Genomic DNA, 20,080 nt, shown 5'->3' with positions numbered 1-20,080 from the left:
ACGATACATTAAATTAAAAAGATTGAACATAACTTACAATGATTAAAAATAGCGTAGCGTTACACGGACAGAATTTCGACTTACACCCTTACAACATTCGCTAACATACCCTTATTATTAGAATTAAAATTAAAATTATATATATATATATATATATATATATATATATATATATATATATATATATATATATATATATATATATATATATATATATGTTTACGTATGAAGGAAGAAGAAAAAGATGTGTTATATTTGCTCAAAAACTACGAAATTTATAGATGTGGCCTCACACCTACTGCCATGCGATCCCATAGTTTTTGTGCCTCCAGGCCATGCGATCGCATGGCCAGCTGGGAGAAGTCACATGTCTTTATTTTCTTTCTTGCTGACGTTTATAAATAATAATATAATATATAAATAATTATAAGAATTATTTAAATATTATATTTTATTTATGTGCATAGTTAACTTGTAATTTTTACTCCGTTGCGTCGAGCGTTGAGAGTTGACTTTGGTCCCGGTTCCGGATTTTGGAACGTCCTTGCGTACAATTTAATATCTTGTATTTTGCGTTTCGCTTCTTGTACTCTTGTAATTTTGAGACGCTTCTAATCAATAATTGGAACCTCTTTGATTGTATTTTGTACTTTTGAGCTTTTTGGTCATTTGCGTCTTCAATTCATCGAATCTGTCTTTTGTCTTCACCTTTTATTATTTAAACAAATATCACTTGTAAATAGAACAATTGCAACTAAAAGCTTGTCTTTCTTGAGGGATAATGCTATGAAATATATGTTCGTTTTTAGCATTATCAAATATTCCCACACTTGAGCGTTGCTTGTCCTCAAGCAATGTAGTCTTGAAATAAAAATACTAGAATCACTTCTTTATTCTTCACACTTTGTACATCAGTGATTTCTATACGGCGATATAAACAATGGTAGTAACGATGTGGTTTACAGTCATACATGACTATGAAAATTTAGATCCATTAAGGAAATTGGATCTTTATGAAAACATTTGATCTTTTGAAAATTAAATCTAGCTTTTACCCTAGATAAGTTTTCCGGAATAACCCTTCACCAGTGTTTGCAAATTCTTTTTGTGGGTTTGGTGGGTTTCATATTTGAAATTTTTAGCTCAAAACTTGTCGTTTTGTGTCACCCACTTGCTAACCTTGTATTGGGAAAGCAACACGTCCAGTATACTTGCTCCGTATATTACCTTTCGATAAACTACCGTCCGGTTGTAAAGGAAAGCGTTGAACAAGCAACTGTTAAGGCAATGTCCCCTGACATGCTTTTAATTATGGTCTATAACGTGTCGGATGCAATTACTATCCTTGGTAGGAGCAATAGTAAAGCTCACCCTTATAATTTTTCGGTCTGGCACAAGGTCCTGTCTTTGACCATGCTATGCAACCACCGTTCTTACGGTTGACACCCGAATTAGTTCAGGTGACCTAATGAATTCCAGGTGAATTTCTAGGATTTTACGTTCACTGGTAATGAACGCATTGAAAATGGGTTTTCAGAAAACAAATCGGTTTTAATTTGATCAAAATATTTTCTCGTTCAAGCTCGAGTTTAGATATCATCGAATTCCATGAGTTTGTAATTCTCAATCTTTAAGGTCAATCTCTAGGATTGAGTAATATCAGGCTTAAAAGCTGATTTTTGAACTTTAAGGAGATTATCCTTTCTGGGGATCTGGTTCATTAGTCTTATCCAGCTAATTTGCACGGCGTCCTCCCCATTTTACAAGACAGATCCTCTCATGGTTAGGATAAGTCTGACCACTTGGCGACCCTGTTTGATGCTGAGTTCCGTGGATTTCCTGCTGATTTTAGAGATGACTTTTCTAGATTTTTCGTCAACCTACAGCTGGTCTGGACGACAACTTCCTGACCTAAATCAAGAAGCGCGTTTCTTTTTCAGAAGACTTTACTTCCTTTTAATGATGGAATTGATTCATCGTGTAGATCCATCTTTTTTTTTCTTTCATCGGGTAAAACTGTTTAGTTTAGTCCAAAGCAAAAGTATCTTCAATTATTTGTTACAGAAATATGTGACATATGTTTAAAATAACTTGGTAAATTTTCCCACACTTGGCTTTTATTTTCTTTTATTTGCCTTTTTATTGTCCTCTATTCCATTTTAAATGAATTCTAACATTTTGGTTTGTTTCTCAATTTATGTCCTTTCCGAGGTAACAATAATTTCGGTGTTAACACCTAGTTTTATCGTTCATAAATATGTATAAACATGATTTTGAGTTCATTTAATTGAAAATTTTGAAAAATTTTACTAGAATTGGGTAGTCAGTATATAAGACTAGGGCTGTTCTTTATTATCAGAGAGCACTAGATTCTAATACAACTACTACGTTACTAGTATTTCTAATGGTAACCAAGTGTTTAAATCAAAAAAAAAATTTAAGATCCGAAAGAATTTAACCCTTTCCCACACTTAAGATCTTGCAATGCCCTCATTTGCAAGAAATCAGTAACAATTTAAATTATTGAGGGTGTTTAGCGTAGAAAAATGATTAAATTTTACCAAAGTTTCCAAACATATTGGCGTTTGTTTGTTGAATGATAAGTGGTGCACATCATTTGTTCATTCCGTTTGTTGTTTCATCACATTTAACTTGGTAAATTTTTCCCACACTTGGCTTTTATTTTCTTTTTTATTGTCCTCTATTCCATTTTAAATGAATTCTAACATTTTGGGTTGTTTCTCAATTTATGTCCTTTCCGAGGTAACAATAATTTCGGTGTTAACACCTAGTTTTATCGTTCATAAATATGAATAAACATGATTTTGAGTTCATTTAATTGAAAATTTTGAAAATTTTTACTAGAATTGGGTAGTCAGTATATAAGACTAGGGCTGTTCTTTGTTATCAGAGAGCACTAGATTCTAATACAACTACTGCGTTACTAGTATTTTTAATGGTAACCAAGTGTTTAATTAAATTTTTTTTTAAAATCCGAAAGATTTTAACCCCTTCCCACACTTAAGATCTTGCAATGCCCTCATTTGCAAGAAATCAGTAACTATTTAAATTATTGAGGGTGATTAGCGCAGAAAAATGATTAAATTTTACCAAAGTTTCCAAACATATTGGCGTTTGTTTGTTGAATGATAAATGGTGCACATCATTTGTTCATTCCGTCTTGTTGTTACATCACATTTGTTTTTCATTTTTTTTTATATAAAACCTTACACTTTTAGAACATATAATTAATTAAATTTAAAATTTTGTTTCTTTTTAGGATGAGGGTGTTTCGGAACAATGTCCTAGTCCGTACCTCGACAAAATTTTAAAATTTGTCAATTTAAAGCGCGGTTTTAAAAGTAAAGATTTTTGGGTTTTTAATGTTTTTGGCATACTTTAATTCAATAAGATTAAAAATAATGATAATAAAAGTTCTCGTCCCTCCCTCGGGTAAAGCAATTTCGGTTCAACGACCTAGTCTTCAACTTACGACGAATTTTTAAAAATCATATTTTTAACTTAGTAAAATAAAGTAAATTTTTGTTTTTAAATTCACACAACTTAATTTAAAATGCATAAAATTCAAAATTAATATTAAAAATTCACACCAAACTTAAATTTAATTTTGTTTTTATACATACAAACTTATATTAAAAATATTAATTTTTCAACTATTTACAATTTTAAATATATTGATTTAAAAAGTTTACAATATCAATTTAAGATTTATATATTAATTTTAAAAATATGGTAAAAATAAAATTAAAAATCTTTTTGGCTTTTATCCCACTTTAATCAATCAAATATTATCAAAAATATACGCCCCTATTTTCGGTAAAGTAATTTCGGTTCCATAACCTAATTTAACTCATGACGAATTTTTGAAATATTTTGAGTTGATTGATTAAAGATATTTATACCTTAAGAATAAACGTTAAATTTCGCAGTGATGTAATAAATTTTTGTATGATATCAATAATTTCGGTCGCAAGACCTAATTTCATCGAATACCAATTTAATACTTTATAGCGAATAAATTAGCGTTTATTATCAAAAGGTTAAAAATAAAAATAAAAATAAAAACTGTACAAACTTACCTGTGAAATAGATTTCTTAGTGATATGCTCTAGCCCACTCATAAGATAGTCGAACTAATTGATTTTCCATGGCTACATAGGTTTAACCTCGAGCATTTAATGTTTTTTCTTCTAAACATATGAATGGTCCATCTCTGCATAAAGTAACAAATTCGGTGTTTGAATAGGTTTGATTATTTGAACATTTACCTTCGTGTGACCATTTTCCGCATTTGTGACATTTTTCAAGGTGTCGTGCTCTTCTTTTCGCTGTGATTTTGATTTTCCTTTACCAAATTGTAACTTATTATCTTCGCATCTGGATTCTTTTCTTACTCCGTCAAATTTTTCTCTGATTACTGATACCAGTTCACTCGGAAGTGTGTCATTATTACGTTTAGTAATCAAAGCGTGTAGCATTAGACCATGGTTTAGTTCACAGGAATTCTTCATTTCGTAAAAACCTAAAAAATAAAAATTCAGAATGGGGGGAGAAGACTAGTTCTTTAGGGTCTGCTAGGGAAAGACCATTCGGGTTCCATTTTCGAGAACTACACGAAAACAGAAAATCTAACTCTAACAGAAATACATATTATCCTTTAAAGACTTGATTCTCCCCACACTTAGTTAGCTGTGGTATCGAAATTGTGATTAACTTCGTTGTCAACTTCCATTGGACTATCTATGTAATGTTTAACTCTGTGACCATTAACTTTAAATTTAATCCCACTTGAATTTATTAATTCTACTGTTCCGTATGGGAAAACTCTTTTGACTATGAATGGTCCAGACCATCTTGATTTCAATTTTCCAGGAAATAGCTTGAATCGTGAATTAAAAAGAAGAACTCTATCCCCTTCTTTAAATTCTTTTGAACTTCTGATTCTTTTATCATGCCATTTCTTTGTTCTTTCCTTATAGATTAATGAATTTTCATATGCTTCATGTCTTAATTCTTCTAATTCGTTTAGTTGACTTAATCGTAGACGTCCGGCTTCATGTAAATCAAGATTACATGTCTTCAAAGCCCAAAATGCTTTGTGTTCAATTTCTACTGGAAGATGGCATGCTTTTCCATAAACGAGTTTGAAAGGTGTGGTTCCAATTGGAGTTTTGTAGGCTGTTCTAAAAGCCCAGAGTGCATCCTCCAATTTAATGGACCATTCCTTCGGATTTGATCCTACGGTTTTCTCTAGAATACGTTTTAAAGCTCGGTTGCTATTTTTAACTTGTCCACTTGTTTGTGGATGATAAGCAGTGGAGATTTTATGAGTTACTCCATATCTTTTAAGAACTTTCTCAAGTTGATTATTACAAAAATGAGTTCCCCGATCACTTATTAAAGCTTTCGGTGTTCCAAACCTTGCAAAAAGACGTTTTAAAAAGTTGACTACAACTCGTGCATCGTTAGTTGGGAGAGCTTGTGCTTCTGCCCATTTAGATACATAATCAATGGCTACGAGAATGTATAAATTATTATGAGATTTTGGAAATGGACCCATAAAGTCAATACCCCAAATGTCAAATACTTCGCATACTTGAATGACATTTTGTGGCATTTCATCACGTTGACTTATTTTTCCGGCCCTTTGACAAGCATTACAGGATTTGCAAAGAAGGTGTGCGTCGTTGTAAATTGTAGGCCAATAGAATCCAGCATCGTAAACTTTTCTTGCTATGAGTTGAGGCCCATAATGCCCTCCTGTTGATCCTGTGTGACAATGGTTTAAGATTTTACTAGCTTCATCTTCGAATACACATCGGCGTATTATTCCATCGGGACAACTTTTAAACAAATGTGGATCTTCCCAGAAATAGTGTTTTATATCACTAAAGAATTTCTTTCGTTTTTGGTACGATAATCCCTTTTCAAGGAATCCACATACTAAGTAGTTTGCATAGTCTGCAAACCATGGAATTTCATTATGATCTATCTTCAATAGATATTCATCAGGAAAGTTGTCTTGTATGGTCGATTCATTTAGAACTTCTAATTCAGGATTTTCAAGACGAGAAAGATGATCGGATGCGAGATTTTCTGCTCCTCTTTTATCTCGGATTTCAATATCAAACTCTTGTAAGAGTAAGATCCAACGGATTAATCTTGGTTTAGCATCTTGTTTCGAAAATAGGTATCTAAGAGCAGAATGGTCGGTATAGACCACCGTTTTAGCTAGAACGAGATATGAACGAAATTTGTCAAAAGCAAAGACAATAGCAAGGAGTTCTTTTTCAGTAGTTGTGTAATTTGTTTGTGCTCCTTGTAACGTCTTACTAGCATAATATATAGGTTGAAATCATTTTTCAATCCTTTGTCCTAAAACGGCTCCCATTGCAAAATCACTTGCATCGCACATTAGTTCAAACGGTAGATTCCAATTTGGTGTTATCATGATCGGTGCATTAGTGAGTTTCTCTTTAAGAATATTAAAAGATTTTATGCATTCATCTGAAAAGATGAATGGAGCATCCTTTTCTAGGAGTTTATTCATAGGAGTGGCAATTTTAGAGAAATCTTTTATGAAACGTCGGTAAAAACCGGCATGCCCTAGAAAACTCCTAACTCCTCTAACATTGGTGGGATGTGGAAGTTTAGCAATTACATCTACTTTAGCTCTATCCACTTCAATTCCTTCCTTTGAAATTTTATGACCCAGAACGATGCCTTCTTTAACCATGAAATGGCATTTCTCCCAATTAAGAACTAGATTTGATTGTTCGCATCTAATAAGCATTCGTTCAAGATTATCTAGACATGTTTCAAATGTATCATCGAAAACTGAAAAGTCATCCATGAAAACTTCCATGCATTCTTCTATCATGTCGTGAAAAATCGCCATCTTGCACCTTTGAAAGGTTGCAGGGGTGTTGCAAAGTCCAAATGGCATGCGTTTGTAAGCAAAAGTACCATAAGGGCACGTGAATGTGGTTTTCTCTTGGTCCTCGGGTGCTATTGGAATTTGAAAATATCCGGAAAATCCATCAAGAAAACAATAGTAACTATTTCCGGCTAATCTTTCCAACATTTGATCAATGAAAGTTAAGGGAAAGTGATCTTTTCTGGTGGCGTCATTTAATTTTCTATAATCAATACAAACATGCCATCCTGTTACAGTCCTAGTAGGAATAAGCTCATTTTTCTCATTTGTAATGACAGTCATGCCACCTTTCTTAGGTACGCATTGAACTGGGCTTACCCATGGACTATCAGAAATTGGATAAATTAAACCTGCATCAAGCAGTTTAATAATTTCTTTCTTAACAACATCTTGCATATTAGGATTTAGTCTTCGTTGGCGTTGCACATACGTTTTATGACCTTCTTCCATAAGGATTTTATGTGTGCAATATGAAGGACTTATTCCTTTAATATCATGAATCTTCCATGCAATAGCTGGTTTATGAGCTTTTAACACAGAAATGAGTTGTGATTTCTCATTTTCAGTAAGAGAAGACGATATTATTACAGGTAATTCAGATTCACCATGTAAATAAGCGTATTCCAAATGATTTGGAAGTGGCTTTAACTCTAATGTCGGAGGTTCTTCTATCGATGGTTTATATCGATATCTGTCTTCTTCTTTTAGCATTTGAATTTCTTCTGTTGTTGGTTCATATCCATTAGCTATTAGTGTAGCTAACATTTCAGTTTCATCAATTGGTTCAGTCCCTTCTCCTAAAGAACATTCTCCTGTTCCTTGTAATTCTGGAAATTCTTCTAACAATTCTGCATGTGAATCTATAGTTTGAATATAATAACATGTATCATCTGCAGATTGCGGTTGTTACATTGCTCTATCAACTGAAAAGGTAACACTCTCATCCTCTATACTTAGGGTCAGTTTCTTACCAAACACGTCTATCATTGCTTTAGCCGTGTTTAAGAATGGTCTTCCTAATATGAGAGGAACTTGAGAATCTTCTTCCATGTCCAGAACAACAAAATCTACTGGAAATACTAAAGTACCTACTTTAACTAGCATGTTCTTCATTATCCCTCTAGGATATTTTATTGATCTATCGGCTAGTTGTATACTTATTCTTGTTGGTTTCAATTCTCCAAGGTCTAGTTTAGCGTATAGTGAATACGGCATTAAATTTATACTAGCACCTAAGTCTGCCAATGCTTCTATTGAACTAAGACTACCCAGAAAACATGGAATTGTGAAACTTCCTGGATCAGATAATTTTTCTGGTATCTTATTCAACAGCACTGCTGAACAATTAGCATTCATAGTAACGGCAGAGAGTTCTTCCATTTTCTTTCTATTTGAGATTAGATCTTTCAGAAATTTAGCATATCTAGGCATTCCCGAAATTACATCAATGAAAGGAAGATTGACATTTATTTGTTTAAATATATCCAAAAATTTGGATTGGTCGGCTTCTAGTTTCTCTTTTTTCATCTTACTCGGGTAAGGAAGTGGTGGTTGGTATGGTTTAACATAAGGTTTAGTCTTAACCGTGTTATCTTCATTAACCTTTTCAACTACCAGTTCTTTTTTCTTATCTTGTTCAGGTTGTGGTTCTTGTGGAGTAGGAATAGCTTCATCAGAAATTACAGGTATTTCAGGTGGTTTAAGTGTTGTACCACTTCTTGTGGTAATGGTTTTAGCTGTTTTATTCCGGAGGTTAGCATTTGTATCACTAGGTAGACTTTCCGGTTTTCTTTCACCTATTAAACTTGCTAGGTTACTTACTTCTTGTTCCAAATTTTGAATAGAATCTTGTTGATTTCTAAATGCTTGAGCATTTTGTTCATTGGTTTGTTTCTGAGATGTGAAAAACTGCGTTTGAGTTTCAACTAACTTCGTCATCATATCTTTTAAATTCGGCTTTTTATCATCGGTTTGTGGTGGTTTGTTTTGAAAATTAGGCCTTTGCTGGTTGTAAGTATTGTTGGATACTTGTTGATTACTAGGACCTTGTTGGTTGTTGTATGGAACATTTCGGTTATAATTCTGGTTTTGATTGTAAATTGGTCTTGGCGGTTGATAATTATTCTGATAATTATTTCCAGGCCTTTGGTTTATGTATGAAATATTCTCTCTTTGTTCCATTGTTAATTCAATACTAAGACAATCTTTTGTCAAATGTGGTCCTCCACACTGCTCACAACTAATTCGTATTGAGTGAATATCTTTAGTCATCTTTTCCATTCGTCTCTCGACAGCATCTATCTTTGCGAAAATGGAATCTAAGTCATGGCTAGAATCGGCTCTAGCTGCTTTAGATGATCTAACGATATCTTTTTCTTGGTGCCACTCATGTGAGTGGGAAGCAGTGTTATCAATAATTTTGTAAGCATCAGTTTCTGTTTTCTTCATAATAGAACCACCAGCTGCTATATCTATGTCTTTTCTTGTAGTGATGTCGCATCCTTGGTAGAATATTTGTACTATTTGACAAGTGTCTAAACCATGTTGCGGACATCCTCTCAATAAGTTTCCAAATCTGGTCCATGCCTCATATAGAGTTTCATTTGGTTTCTGTGTGAACGTAACAATTTCTCCTTGAAGTCTTACGGCTTTAGATGCTGGAAAGAATTGTTTAAGATATTTATCAACTAAAACGTCCCATGTATCAATCGCCCCTTCTTGTAACGATTCCAACCAATCTTTGGCTTCTCCCTTTAAAGTTCAGGGAAATAACATGAGATATATCTGTTCATCCTCAACTTCTCTTATTTTAAATAGTGTACAGATCCTATTAAAGGTACGAAGATGTTCATTTGGATCTTCCTTCGGCGCACCACTAAATTGGCATTGATTTGTTACCATGTGTAGAATTTGTCCTTTGATTTCATAATCTGGCGCATTAATGTCAGGATGAGTAATTGCGTGACCTTGGCCAGTACGTTTAGCTTTCATTCGGTCTTTCATACTTAGAGGTTCCAGATTTTTCATAATTGAATTTGTTGAATCTGAATCACTAGAGGATTCTGATTTAATGGTTCGTTCCTCAACAATCTCTGTTTGAATGATTGGTGGTTCCGGAGGAAAAATTAATGGTTCAGGATCTATGAATTGTCCCTGAATATTCTCCGGATTCTCAATTGTGAGGTTGGGTTCAAAAATGGATTATCGGAAATTTGAATTGGAGTACTTGGTCAACTGGATGATGATTCTAAAGAAAAATCAACGGCGACAATATTTGCTAGATGTCTTGATCGAGTTACAGGTGGTGAACGTACAAAAGGTGGTGAACGTCTTGCTCGGTGCATTCACTGAATATCCTATTAGTTTTTTAAAAGGAAAGAAAAATTATATAAGTTATCCAATTAATAGACTTTTCTGATTTTGCCCACGTTTCGAATAGCCAAAAGATGCAGCAGAGGGGCAGGATTCGTTTGGTCTCAATATAATTGAGTACTATTTGGCTCCAATAACTCGGTCCACGTACAAATCCAACTATTACTACGAACCAGAAAATTTTGATGTCTATCAATTTAACCACTTAAAATAAATTTTCGTAATTTTAAGAAGTTTTAGATAAGAAATAGAGAAAATTCTAAGTCCTAAAAACTAGAATGGCGAGAAATAAGAAAGAAAAAGAGCGCGTCGGTATTAAATTTGGAGAAATAAGAAAGAAAAAGAACGACTTATAAAACTTTAAAACACTCAACTAACTCAACCTTATTATTATCACTAACTTAAAATTAAAATTGCAAATTGAGATTACTAATTGGAGTGATAATTGATACATAGGTAAAAGGCGTCGAAAAATAAAAATAAGAAAGTAGCGCGTTAAAACTTAAAAAGGAACTAAAAACTAAAAAATTAAAAGTTGCGTCTAAAAATATTAAAGCTTAAAAGAAAACTATATCCCAAATGGCAATAACTTAAAAAGGTACTAAAACTTTAAAAGGCGTCGCAAAATTCTAAAGCACCTAGATCTTAGTCTAAAGAGAAAGTACTTAAGGGATTTTACGGCAAAGCCTAAAAATCTAGAAATAAAAATAAGCTACGGCAAATACTAGAACTTAAAATTAGATACGAGCGAAAAATATAAATATTATGAATAAATGATTAAAAAGTTACAAAAATAAAAATAGGCTTAAAATTGATAAAGAGTACAATTTTTATAAAAATATTATTTTTATATTATTTATTTTATAAAAGTATTAATTTTTTATATACAAATAACACTAATTATAATTTAATATTATTAATTAATTTAAAAATTTTTATCTAAATAATAATAATAATTAAACTAATTTAGGGTTTATTAATAATAATAATTAATAATACTCCGTAATTAATGCGATTAGGGTTATGTCAGGTGCATCAGGTTAAACTCCGCGAGTGCGGTGCCTAGCTGGCAACAAACTCCGTGAGTCGCGGAGAATGCAAATTCAAATGACAGGCTGGTTTCGTTCGACAGGTTTTCTTTTTTTTTTTGTTTTAAATAAATACGAAATATTTAAATAAAACTTATATTTTTTTAACACTAAAATAAAAATAAAGAAACTTTATAAAACTTTTAACAAACTCTTAAAAATATATAATTTTTTGTTTTTCTTTTTGTATTTTTGAATTTTTAAAACGTATTTTTACAAAAGCGTATTTTTTATAAAAGTAAACTAAAAATAAAAATCTTTTTTTTATATAGCGTTGCGCTTCCGGCTTTTAAACTAGATTGGTCCCCGGCAGCGGCGCCAAAAATACTTGATGTTATGCGAGGTGTATATGAAATAGCTTATATTTTACTAGGAAAAACTATTAAATACGATACAATTTTACACAAGATATTTATTTATTTATAGAATGGATATACTTAAATCTTGCTATAACACTTATAGGCATTGTACCTAATCGTACAGTAGTGTAGTTTTTAGTAAGTCCGGTTCGTTTCACAGGGAAAATCTTTTAACAAAGCTTAACGCTATATTAGTTTTAATTTATAAAAATATAAATATATATAAGTAATATTATTATTAAAAATGGGGGTTTTTTACCGTTTAATGACCGGTTTGTCGATTTAAAACTTTAGTCGCAGTTAAAACCTAATGTAAAATATTAAATAAATAAAAGACTTAATTTAAAGCGTAAAGTAAATAACGATAATGAAATTGCGATAAATAAAAGTGCGATAAAATAAAATTGCAATAATTAAAAAGTACGATAATTAAAAGTGCAATTAAATACAATAACAATAAATAAAAGTGCAATAATTAAAAGTGCAATTAAATATAAAATAAAGGAAATTAAATATGAAATAAAAGAATTATGCTTATTTAAACTTCCGTAATCATGATGTTTGACGTGTTGATTTTAGTTTTATGTCCATGGGTTAATTGTCCTTTGTCCTGGATTATTTAATATGTCCGTCTGGTTTTTGTCCATAACAGTCCATCAGTCATAAATATAAAGTGCGAGTGTCCTCGTCAAATTATCCTTATACCCGAAGTCAAATATTCCAACTAATTGGGGACTTAAACTGTAACAAGGTTTTAATACTTTGTTTAATAATTACACCTGGTTATCGACTGCGTGTAACCCAAGGTTTTAATACTTTGTTATTAATTATGCCAAGTGTCCTTGTACATAATTTCACCCCTGTTTTAATAATTCCATAGATTATTAATCTATTCCCATGTCAGGTTAAATGAACGATTATTCGTACATATAAATACCCCGCCCATCGTGTTCGATCGAGTGTATATGGTTATTTATAGGGACGTCCAATTGTAAATCTTTTTATTAAAATTAACAAACTATCATTTAGTTAAACAAATATAAAGCCCATTAATAGCCCATAGTCTAATTTCCACAAGTGTCGTTCTTTTGTCCAAACCCCAATTATAGTACAAAGCCCAATTACCCAATTTTAGTATTTAGCCCAACATCATGATTACTTCGGCTTAAATAATCATAATAATAACTTAGCTACGAGACATTAATGTAAAAAGGTTGAACATAACTTACAATGATTAAAAATAGCGTAGCGTTACACGGACAGAATTTCGACTTACACCCTTACAACATTCGCTAACATACCCTTATTATTAGAATTTAAAATTAAAATTAAAATTATAATATAAATATATAAAATATATATATATATATATATATATATATATATATATATATATATATATATATATATATATATATATATATATATATATATATATATATATATATATATATATATACGTTGATGATAGAGAGATTGATATATGGATATTTAAAACGATCAAAATGCGTTTCCTTTTATAGGCAGATTTGGTTTTGAGTGCTCCGCGAGTCGCGGTGAATTTACCCTTCAAACTCCGCGAGTCGCGGAGTTTGAATTTCTAGCTCACTCCAATTTGGATCTTAGCTTTGCCGACGGATTTTAATAATATAAATATAATATAAATATATAATTTATATAATTAATTATATATTATATTATATTTATATACATAATTAATTTGTAACTTTCGGTCCGTTGCGTCGAGCGTTGAGAGTTAACTCATGTCCCGGTTCCGGATTTTCGAACGTCCTTGCGTACAATTTAATATCTTGTACTTTGCGTTTTGAATCTTGTACTCTTGTAATTCTGAGACGTTTCTTATCAATAATTAGAACCTCTTTGATTGTATTTTGTACTTTTGAGCTTTTTAGTCGTTTACGTCTTCAATTCGTCGAATCTATCTTTTGTCTTCACCTTTTATTATTTAACCGAATATCACTTGTAAATAGGACAATTGCAACTAAAAGCTTGTCTTTCTTGAGGAATAATGCTATGAAATATATGTTCGTTTTTAGCATTATCAGTAATTCAGACTCACCATGTAAATAAGCGTATTCCAAATGGTTTGGAAGTGGCTTTAACTCTAATTTCGGTGGTTCTTCTATCGATGATTTATATCGATATCTGTCTTCTTCTTTTAGCATTTGAATTTCTTCTGTTGTTGGTTCATATCCATTAGCCATAAGTGTAGCTAACATCTCAGTTTCATCAATTGGTTCAGTTCCTTCCCCTAAAGAACATTCTCCTGTTTCTTGTAATTCTGGAAATTCTTCTAACAATTCTGCATGTGATTCTATAGTTTGAATATAATAACATGTATCATCTGCAGATTGCGGTTGTTGCATGGCTCTATCGACTGAAAAGGTAACACTCTCATCCTCTATACTTAGGGTCAGTTTCTTACCAAACACGTTTATTATTGCTTTAGCCGTTTTTAAGAATGGTCTTCCTAATATGAGAGGTACTCGAGAATCTTCTTCCATGTCCAGAATAACAAAATCTACTGGAAATACTAAAGTACCAACTTTAACTAGCATGTTCTCCATTATCCCTCTAGGATATTTTACTGATCGATTGGCTAGTTGTATGCTTATTCGTGTTGGTTTCAATTCTCCAAGGTCTAGTTTAGCACCTAAGTCTGTCAATGCTTCTATTGAACTAAGACTACCCAGAAAACATGGAATTGTGAAACTTCCTGGATCTGATAATTTTTCTGGTATATTATTCAACAGCACTGCAGAACAATTTGCATTCATAGTAACAGCCGAGAGTTCTTCCATTTTCTTTCTATTTGTGATCAGATCTTTTAGAAATTTAGCATATCTAGGCATTCCTGATATCACATCAATGAAAGGAAGATTTACATTTATCTGTTTAAACATATCCAAGAATTTAGATTGCTCGACTTCAAGTCTCTCTTTTCTCATTTTACTCGGGTAAGGAAGTGGTGGTTGGTATGGTTTAACATAAGATTTTGCCTTAACTGTGTTATCTTCATTAACCTTTTCAACTACCAGTTCTGTTTCCTTATCTTGTTCAGATTGTGGTTCTTGTGGATTAGGAATAGCTTCATCAGAAATTACAGGTATTTCAGGTGGTTTAAGTATAATACCACTTCTTGTGGTAATGGCTTTAGCTGTTTCATTTTGGGGGTTAGCATTTGTATCACTAGGTAGACTTCCCGGTTTTCTTTCACCTATTAACCTTGCTAGGTTGCTTACTTCTTGTTCCAGATTTTGAATAGAAGCTTGTTGATTTCTAAATGCTTGAGCATTTTGTTCATTCATTTGTTTCTGAGATGTGAAAATTTTAGTTTGAGAATCAACTAGCTTCGACATCATGTCTTCTAAATTTGGCTTTTTATCATCGGTTTGTGGTGTTTGTTTTGAAAAACAGGTCTTTGCTGATTGTAAGTATTGTTAGATACTTGTTGATTGCTAGGACCTTGTTGGTTGTTGTATGGAACATTTCGGTTATAATTCTGGTTTTGATTGTAGATCGGTCTTGGCGGTTGATAATTATTCTGATAATTATTTCCAGGCCTTTGGTTTATGTATGAAACATTCTCTCTTTGTTCCATTGTTAATTCAATACTGAGACAATCTTTTGTCAAATGTGGTCCTCCACACTGCTCACAACTAATTCGTATTGAGTGAATATCCTTAGTCATCTTTTCCATTCGTCTCTCGACAACATCTATCTTTGCGGAAATGGAATCTAAGTCATGGCTAGAATCGGCTCTAGCTGCTTTAGATGATCTAACGATATCTTTTTCTTAGTGCCACTCATGTGAGTGGGAAGCAGTGTTATCAATAATTTTATAAGCATCAGTTGCTGTTTTCTTCATAATGGAACCACCAGCTGCTATATCTATGTCTTTTCTTGTAGTGATGTCGCATCCTTGGTAGAATATTTGTACTATTTGACAAGTGTCTAAACCATGTTGCGGACATCCTCTTAGTAATTTTCCAAATCTTGTCCAAGCCTCATATAAAGTTTCATTTGGTTTCTGTACGAAAGTAACAATTTCTCCTTGAAGTCTTACGGCTTTAGATGCCGGAAAGAATTGTTTAAGAAATTTTTCAACTAAAACGTCCCATGTATCAATCGCCCCTTCAGGTAACGATTCCAACCAATCTTTGGCTTCTCCCTTTAAAGTCCAGGGAAATAACATGAGATATATCTGTTCATCCTCCACTTCTCTGATTTTAAATAGAGTGCAGATCCTATTAAAGGTACGAAGATGTTCATTTAGATCTTCCTTCGGCACACCACTAAATTGGCATTGATTAGTTACCATGTGTAGAATTTGTCCTTTGATTTCATAATCTGGCGCATTTATGTCAGGTTGAGTAATTGCGTAACCTTGGCCAGTGCGTTTAGCTCGCATTTGGTCTTCCATACTTAGAGGTTCCAGATTTTTTATAATTGAATTTGTTGAATCTGAATCATTAGAGGATTCTGATTTAATGGTTGGTTCCTCAACAATCTCTGTTTGAATGATTGGTGGTTCCGGAGGAAAGATTAGTGGTTCAGGATCTATGAATCGTCCCTGAATATTCTCCGGGTTCTCAATTGTGAGGTCGGGTTCAAAAAATGGATTATCGGAAATTTGAATTGGAGTAATTGGTCGACTAGATGACGATTCTAAAGAAAAATCAACGGCGACAATATTTGCTAGATGTCTTGATCGAGTTACAGGTGGTGAACGTACAAAAGGTGGTGAACGTTTTGCTCGGTGCATTCACTGAATATCCTATTAGTTATAAAAATAAGAAAAATTATATAAGTTATCAAATTAATAGACTTTTCTGATTTTGCCCACATTTCGAATAGCCAAAAGATGCAGCAGAGGGGCAGGATTCGTTTGGTCTCAATATAATTGAGTACTGTTTGGCTCCAATAACCCGGTCCACGTATAAATCCAACTATTACTACGAACCAGAAAATTTTGATGTCTATCAATTTAACCACTTAAAATAATTTTTCGTTTAAATTTAAAGAAATTTTAGATAAGAAATAGAAAAAATCTAAGTCCTAAAAACTAGAGCGTCGAGAAATAAGAAAGAAAAAGAGTGCGTCGAAAAATAAAAGGTCGAAAAATAATAGGCGTCGAAAAATAAAAATAAGAAAGTAGCGCGTCGTAACTTAAAAAGGAACTAAAAACTAAGAATTAAAAGTTGCGTCTAAAAATATTAAAGCTTAAAAGAAAAACTATATCCCAAATGGCAATAACTTAAAAAGGTACTAAAATTTAAAAACGGCGTCACAAAATTCTAAAGCACCTAAATCTTAGTCTAAAGAAAAAGCACTTAAGGGATTTTACGGCAAAGCCTAAAAATCTAGAAGTAAAAATAACTATGGCAAAAACTATGACTTAAAACTAAATACGAGCGAAAAATACAAATATTACGCTAAAACAATTAAAAGGGAACAAAATATAAAAAAAATACTTAAAGTTGTAAAAAGTACAATTTTTATAAAAATATTATTTTTATATTATTTATTTTATAAAAGTATTAATTTTACAATTTATTAAAACTAATTAAACTAATTAAAACAAATTAATTAAAAACTAAACTAAATTAATGTAACGACCCGACCAAAACCGTTATTGACGGCGCCGTTAACTTAGGTCCCGTTGCGTGGTCGTAGTCCCTATATGAGACTCGTTTGACCAAAATTATGTCGCATTCATTTGAAAGGTACAAGACTTGCAAGTTTAGTTTACAAAACCGTTCGACAACAAGTCTAAGTTTACAAAAGTCATAAAGTATAAATGAAATAACTTGCGACATAATTAGTTTAAAAACACAGTTGCTATAAATAGCGTAAGTATGTAAACAAAAGTTGAATCCAAAAGTGCTATCCCTAGCATATGCATGCATGGTTGACTCCAATCAAGTAATCAAAGAGTGCGGAAGCATGTATCAAGTAGCCAAGTATGAACCTGAGAAAACATGTAGAAAACTGTCAACGAAAAACGTTGGTGAGATCATAAATGTATTTGTAAAAGTATATTTTGAACCACAATAGTTTGTATAGATGATTATCCAAATCGTATTTATTCCGAAGAATGTAGTTTGTATTGCGAGCACCCAATTACCAAAGCTTAACTGAATCTTCCCTCTGAATTTTGAATATAGTGTTAGAACATACACTATGCACGTTGAAATTATATTTCATCCACTAACGGTAGCGAACCGTCTGAATGAGGGTTCGTTAAACCCGTATGGCCACACAACATAATCACTCGCTTACACTTACACCCTGCAAGTGGAACTAATGATAATTGGATTGAGGACTTTTGTTCTAACTCGTCTGTATCTTTGTATTCGTATTTGTGTTCAAAGTATAAAAGTATGAAAAGTATATATACATGTGAAATGTATATAAGTATGTAATGTATATGTTTCTCAGCCCACAATTTAAAAGAATAAAAGTTGTTGAAAAGGTGGGACTATGATCTCACCTCGAGTGCACGAGTATAAAAGTACTTCACAAAGTAACGTATGCATGAAAGTTGCTTAGCCTTGACCTAAACAAGTAAGTTGTGTCAATTAGCCGGTTACGATACAAGGTCGGGTGAAATGTGTTCAATTAGTCCTATGGCTCGTTACGACTCGATTAATATAGCATGTGAATCAATTTGTCAAGTTTCATGCACGATACAAGTAGTTAAGTATGTTAGAACGATTGTATAATCGTTTTGTTAAGTTTGACTAAAAGTCAAACATGGTCAAAGTCAAAGTCAACGGGGTCGGGTCGGGTATCCGACAATTTTCCCAAGACGAGAAGTCATATAAGAGCCTAATAGTCAAGTTTCATGTTAAACGGAGTTTTAGTTAAGCGGAAACATTTTTGTGACATTTAAAAACAAAAGAGAGTGGCCTGGGGCTTTTGCGCGGCGCGCACTGGGTTGCGCGGCGCGCACCCAAGTGCAATTTCTGGTCAGAACTCAACCAAGAAGGCAAACATCTGGGATCTCTAATTCTGCGCGGCGCGCGGGTAAATGCGCGGCGCGCAATACCTGGGAATCATGCAGTTTGCAGAAAAATAAAGACCAAGTCACGAACCAAAACTCAAATTAACATATTTTATGAACCGAAAACATCCAAAATGCATACTATATATCGTTGGAAAGGTAATTTGACAAGGAAAACAACTAAACACGTTTCATCAAACAAAAACATCAATTTCAATAACCGATTTTCCGTCAAGTGATCATTAAGAATCCATTTTCAAAGTTTCACGTTCATCAAATGCATTTTAAGTTTCGGGAATCCAATTCACACATATGATATGCCGTTTTGAAGGTAATGAAGCATACATTACAACTAAACACTAACAATTAACATTCCATGGCATTCAAGCATCCAAAAATTCATGTCAAGAACTATCAAACCCTAGTCAAACATCTCAAAATCAATAATCATGCTTTTGAAGTTTTCGTAATCAACCTACACATCAAATCGAAGCTAATGATGCTAGTAACACATTTAATACATGAACTTTAACAATTAAACAACATTTAATCATCCAAAATCAAAGATTTAGCACACCCATTTCAAATGTTCAAACTAGTTACTCAAAACAACGAATCGAGCAAACAAAACATATATTCATGTTATACACGAGCCATAGACACTAACTAACACCATTTCAAGTCAAAAACACGAATTTAGAGAAATCTAGAGTTTTAGAATTGTTACCCAAAATCGATGAAGTTAGTATCAAATCGTAGAGGATGAAGAGAGGATTCCAAATATGTAATTTGTTTTGTTGTAAGCCTCCTAGATCGAATTTAGATGATGAATGATTGAATTGGGTGTTTGTGTGTGTGTTCTTGCTAGAGAGAAAGAGAGAGAGATGGAGGTGATTGAATGGTGGTGATTGGGGTGGACTAGTTGACCTAGTCAACTAGTTTGCCCCGTGTCAATTTTAGTCCCTCGAGTTTCAAAGCGGGTGCGGGAATTAACCAAACGAATATTTTTAAAGACGTTCAAGTAAACGGGTGACGTTATAATTAAATAACGAGGATATTATGAACGTTAGTTAACGAAAGATACAAATTTAAATAACGAAGGATATTTATTAAAAAAAAAACGGTGTTAAAAATAAATTTAACGGAAAAAGGCGGGATGTTACATTACCTACACCTTAAAAGAAATTTCGTCCCGAAATTTAGTTGGAAGTAGTAGTCGTTGTTTCTTCCTCGAGATCTTGCGTTGTCGGTTCTACGAATAAGTGAAGGTACGTCC

The 20,080-nt window shown here is 32.7% G+C and overlaps 1 non-coding gene across 1 annotated transcript; it reads left to right on the top strand.

The window, feature by feature from the left end:
• Positions 1-15,754: 15,754 nt before the first annotated feature.
• On the top strand, positions 15,755-15,861 carry LOC139887356 (small nucleolar RNA R71). Its single transcript, XR_011773191.1, has one exon. It is a non-coding gene; the product is annotated as a small nucleolar RNA R71 (small nucleolar RNA).
• Positions 15,862-20,080: the final 4,219 nt, after the last annotated feature.

This window comes from Rutidosis leptorrhynchoides, chromosome 1, assembly GCF_046630445.1.
Source record: "Rutidosis leptorrhynchoides isolate AG116_Rl617_1_P2 chromosome 1, CSIRO_AGI_Rlap_v1, whole genome shotgun sequence".
Classification (NCBI taxonomy): domain Eukaryota; kingdom Viridiplantae; phylum Streptophyta; class Magnoliopsida; order Asterales; family Asteraceae; genus Rutidosis; species Rutidosis leptorrhynchoides.
The sequence above is the reverse complement of the archived record's forward strand: the minus strand, read 5'-3'. Positions and strand labels throughout refer to the sequence as shown.